Raw genomic sequence first — 6,062 nt, forward strand, 5'->3', positions numbered from 1 at the left:
TTTACGTTGGGAGTCAGTTCTATTTATAGCCTTTTCTCAAGGGTGGCCAGGTGAATAGAAACATCTCTATTAACTTTCCGGTTCTTTTTTTAATTTGATTAACAGAGGCGCACTGGTCGCAGGAAATTCTAAACAGTACTTAATATAAAATTAAGAGTTGAATTCAATTGAAAGAATTGAACAAAAAAGGAAATAAGAGTTAGTTCCATATTACGTATCTAATCAAATAAGTTAAGGAATAATTTATATTAGGGTATTTTAATATATATAATTTTTAGGTACTAATAAAATAATATCATATCATCATCAATTTTTGAAAAGATACAAATATTAATTTACATTCAATGAGATAGGATATCATCTCTAATTTAATTATTATTTTTGGGAGAAAACGTTGAAACTATATGTGAGAAAAAACATAAACAAAAATAAATAAAATTTGAAAAATGTTTAAATCAATAATTAAAAATTATTTAAATATTTCTTTTTGTACTTTTTGATACCCAGTAAGCATTTGTCTTTGAAGTGAATGATTGATTTATTGTAAAGGTTATTAGGTATACAAAAATAAAGGTCTTTTTTTAGATGCATTTTAAAAGTTTAATTGCTATTTTTGAAAAAGTTTGAGGACTTTTTGCACCATTAAGCTAATTTTTGAACATTACAACTCGTAAGATAATCCATATGTATTTCATCCTATTTCTTTGAATTTTTTATATATTTTTTTGAAATTCGAATATTTTATTTTGTTAAAATTTAAATTATTTGTTGACTTGGCATGTAAAACAAATAGTGTAATAGCAATATGAAATATAAATAGATTGTCTCACCGGTGGCCACTCTAACATCGTTAAAAAAATTAAGGTTTTAGTCAATATTTTTATTAAAGAAAAATAATTTAACTTTTTTTGAAAGATAAATGACTAAATTTATCTTAAGAAAAAAAAGAAAAAATTAATAAAAATATAATTATTAAAGGTTAAATTTATTATTATATAAAAAAACTTTCTTCCAAATTAAGAAGGATGAACGTCATCACAAGTTGGCATATTGCTTTATTTTATTTTTTTTGGTGAAAGGCATGTTGTTTTATTAGACGAAACAGTAGGTTCATAAGTCCCTAGAAAAAGTCAATGTTGGGGAAGGAAAAGGTCGCTTGAAAGGATGGGGCTATACCCAGTTTTTAGGCTTCCACCACCTTCCTTTCTTGTATGTGAGTATGGTGGTGGAACCCATTCACATAAAACAATGCAAGTCCATGTCCATGGAGTCGGCCATGGAGCTGTATTGATAGCTAGCTAGTCCCCTCTTTAACAAGGGTAGCAATAGAGTTGTGGGGGAATGGATATTATCTTATTTACTTTATATCCTTTTAGATATATAAGTTTTCGATACCACGTCTTATTCTTTAAATTGTAATTATTATTAAAATAATTAATATATAAAATATTTAAAAATAGAAGACTTTGAAATTATAATTAAGTAATTGTATAATATTGGAAAAAGTATATTTGTATAATCTTTACAAGATAAATATATTTCATATTTATACTTTTTATTCTTCAAATCATAAAATATATAATTTTTACGTACTAATAAAAGAATATTATATCATTAATACCTAAAAATTATATATTTTAAAATACTCCAAATATAATTTATTCTGTAACAATTTATTAAGATTCTCTTCCATTTGAATGATTAAAATATCAGTGTAATTTATGGCTAATTGTTAGCTCTTAAATTTGAACGTCAATGCATGCATATAACAATATCATTCGTGTTCTGCTTTGGCGACTGTATGTCCTGCGAACCCTGTATTCGCCTCTGGTTTTGTAGATGGTTTGGAAAACCAACATGGCATAAACAAGTAGACAAAGTTAGGTAGAAGACAATGTGCTGACATCATTCTATGGAATTAGAGGTGACTAACTGATTTAAAAAATAATAATTTAAAATTTTCATAAAAGCCGTCACATTGCATTTTATTTTCTTTATAAAAAAAAGTTAATTAATTCTTGGACGTTACATTAAAGCATAATTTTATCTATTTGTATTGTTAAAAATTGACGTGGTTGATGAAATAACCACATGTACTTCATGTTGACGTACAGGGGCAGTTTTTAGCAATAAATTAAAATTGATGGAATTTCTAACCGAATGACCAATTTGCTCTATATTCTAAGGTACAAGACTAATTTATTTATTTATTGAGTATATGGGGCAAAATAGAATCTAACTCTTAATACATGAGTCTCCATGATACTTTTACCCTACTATTTAAAAATAATAACTTATTAAAAACATAACCTTATATTAATATTTATATATTTTTATAATTAAAATTTAAAGTTATTTAATTTAAATACTAGTCTATCCAAGGAAAAAAATTTCTTGCCCAGCCTGACTCACGTAAGGCTGATCCTACCAAGCCAGCCAAACTTATTTTTTGTTTTTAGAGATTGTGTGATTCGAATCTCGTCATTTGTTGAAGAAATAAATACAGTGACAGAATAATGGGATCTGTGGGGGTGAAAGGCCAATGGCCACCATAATTCCCATTAAGCACAAAATTGGACTAGGGTTGCGATCGGGGATCACCCCTGTGGTATGGGCTATATAGCATAAGTTGAATCCGTATAGAAATATTCTTCTTCTATTTAACTTTGATTAGAATAGGGGTTTTCAACCCTTAAATAGATATAGTCGAAACTTCTATTGTATTATTCGTTTTTCAATATTAGTGAATTTTTCCTCTTCTGCCCGTGGATTTTTCCCGAAAGGGTTTCAACGTAAAATCTGTGTGAGTTCTTTTTTTTTCTTTTCTTATTACTTTGCGGTCGTTCTATTGTCATTATCGACGTTTATTATAACATTTTTAAATATATATTTCTATACATTCGTATATATTTATTCTTCTATTATTTCTAAAGGGTAAAATTTACTTAACCCTCTCAGGTTTGAAGAAAGCACCTTAACATCTATTTACAAAATAAATTTTAAATGAAAATTAATTATACCCGTTTTATTATTTATTTATTTATGTATTTTCTATTTCATTTAATCACTTTTTTATTTTTAATTACAAAACAATAAAAATATAGTTACATATTAAAATGATAAATTTAAATATATTTCACTTTTTTCATAAAAAATAACATTTAACTTCAATTAACATTAATTATATTAAATTTATTTTAATTCTGTTTTATATTAACATCGAGATAAATTTATTAAATTAATTTTAAGTAAAATTAATTAACTATATTTATTTATAAGGTTCTAACAAAAATGAAATTGATTATATTACAAAAGTAAAATATCATCTCAACATTAATATATAATTTATATTAAAATTCAAATAATTAACATGTATTTGGATAAAAAAATCTTTAAAAGAGAAGACAAAAATAAAATATAATTATTATTGATAATACATTTTTAAAAACAACTTACAATCAATAATACCCTAGCTTAATAGCAAGGGGAAGGCCTCGAGAACTTTAATATTAGGGATGATAATGGAGTGGGATAGGGTGGATGTTGCTAAATTCACTACTGCTCCACAACCCACTTCACTCCATTATAGATGTATAATCTTAAAAACTATTAACACCTCCATGGATGTTAGATGCATCCATCACTGCCTCGCGCCACCCCTCGCTCTGCTTCAATTTAATTTTTGCTACTTATCTTTAATATTTTGAATATTTTTAAATGCAAGTAAATATTTAAACATAATTCTTCAAAAAAAATATTTAAATATTTAAACATAAAACATATAATCTTATTATAACACATTATTACACTTTTACCCTTTTAATAATTTTATATATATACAATGTTGGATCTGGTGTCGTAAGTGAAGTATATTTTGATTTGTATACTAGTACTTTTCTAATAAATTTGTTTAACGATAACATCCATTAGTTACATTAATATCATTTGTATCTTGTCCTCAATGTTTTTGCATGCAAAGCAAAATGGACGTAAATGTTGACTCACTAGTTATCTAATGTTTAACTAATAGTAAGCGGTATTACATGGTCGGATCGTAATATGGAAAGACCATTTGTATTAGTGGATAAGTTAAATCTATCATTAGTCCAATAGGAAACGAGTAACCGATTAAAATACTAATATGTCATCTATCAAGTCCAATTGAGGAGATGATTTATTTTGAGCATCGGAGCAAATGACTCTAAAAAAATTAGAGATATAGATGTTGTTGACAGTACATTGGACAAGATCCCGGTAGAATAGATCCTAGATCCGCTTATGAATTTAGTCACTTCTGACGTTTATAGTGCGACATACCTTAATTTTGAGTGGATGGTAGAATATGTATGCGTGAATCGAATACTTAGATGTAAGTAAAAGTTTAAGTTCAAACAGATAAGGAACCGAAAGCTGGTGTGTTGGGTATATGACTTCTGCAATATGTATAGTAGAATTCATAGCCTAACTAATGGGTAAATGATATCCTTTCTTTGGCATTATATTAGAGATAAAAAGTAAACGTGGCCACGGGTCGTGTGTGTTTATGATAAATGACTTAATTACTGTAATGGGCCAAATCTGCCCGGGCCCAACAACCAAAAATCAATCCCAAAACAAAAACAAAAAATAATACAAAGTCCACAAGTCCAAATTACATAACCCAATTTTAAACCCAAAAAATTACAAACCCAAACCCAAATTTAAAACCCAAAGCCGAATTAACCTTAGCCTAATACTCAAGGGCAGAAAAATCTAAACACTCAGTCAAACAGAAACCCTAGGGTTTCTGCTAGGCCCCACAATAGCCCCTAGCATTACCATCGCTCGCGCCTCCACGTTTACACACCTAGTACCTCCATACGATGCCAGCAAACTCTGTACCTGCAAGCAAATGAAAAAACAACAGCGAAACAGACACAAAAAAAGGGAGATTTTTTGTATTCTTTTTCTTTATTTTGCTTTCGGCTACAAAAGCCAAAGAAGGGGGGATGTAATTTGGGACAGAGATCAAGAACAAAAAAATCAATACAAAAAAGAAAAAAAAACAGATTCACAAAGTAATGAGAAAAACAAAAGTTTTTAAAGGTGGTGCCTTTATCTTCAATTTATTCATTTTTATATCGATTTCCCTTATTTTCTATTGATTAGAAGAAAGAAATATAAGAGGGGGAGAAAAAGAGAACGAAAATCTCACCTGGGTTTCGTTTGTTGCCACCGTGATGGCCTTTTTTCTCGCCGGAATCAGCGTTCAGATGAAGGGGTTTGAGAGCATTTAGTGGCGTTTCAAACCTTTTTTTTTAAAAGGAGGTAGAAGAATGATATTTTTTAGAAAATTTTTGCTTTTGTAGGACGATCAGACGACGTCGTTTTGGGTCAGTTACAATGGACTTAAAACGGCGCCGTTTTAAGCCATGACCCATGTGCCTGACCCGACCCGCCAGGAGATCCGCGCGTTTTCGATTTTTGGGTTATTTGCATGATCAGTCCCCCTCCTGCATTGATCTTTAATTCGGCCTTCATTTTGTTTATTTGTTTTTACATTTTCCCTGAGATTTGCGCATTGTTACAATTTAATCCTTGTTTAAACGCAGTGTTGTGAGATTTGGTATATTTTCAGTTTTGATCCTCAATCATTTGTGCGCAATCTATTTCGATCCTCAGCTCAGTTTTAATGATTTGTTTTATTTATAAATTATCCTTTCAATTTTGTTTTTATTTCAATTAAGTTTAGTTTATGTTTTATATTCTTTAGGATTTATTTATTTATGCTTTTTTAAACCTATTATTTTAACATATTATTTTGGAACTATTTTTTTAATTTCATTTTGTTTTAGTTTTTTTTTAATTTTCTTTTATATATTGTTGAATTGTTTTATTATATAAATTATTATTTAAGATTTTCTCTATGTAATTTTATGTTTACAAGATTTATATAATATTTATTCTCATACATTGATATTTATATATACATATACATATTTTATATCAAATTACTTATTTGAATCCTCTCTTGAATATGTTAATATAACTTTTCTTTAAAATTTTACTTATATATATTATTT

General features: G+C 28.0%; 1 long non-coding RNA gene across 1 annotated transcript; it reads left to right on the top strand.

Moving 5' to 3' along the window:
- Positions 1 to 4,455: 4,455 nt before the first annotated feature.
- Positions 4,456 to 5,644, top strand: LOC121212608 (uncharacterized). The gene is made up of 2 exons (XR_005907892.1): positions 4,456 to 5,085; positions 5,349 to 5,644. It is a non-coding gene; the product is annotated as an uncharacterized lncRNA (long non-coding RNA).
- The last annotated feature ends 418 nt before the right edge of the window (positions 5,645 to 6,062 follow it).

This window comes from Gossypium hirsutum, chromosome A13 (genome assembly GCF_007990345.1).
Source record: "Gossypium hirsutum isolate 1008001.06 chromosome A13, Gossypium_hirsutum_v2.1, whole genome shotgun sequence".
In the NCBI taxonomy this organism is placed as follows: Eukaryota; Viridiplantae; Streptophyta; class Magnoliopsida; order Malvales; family Malvaceae; genus Gossypium; species Gossypium hirsutum.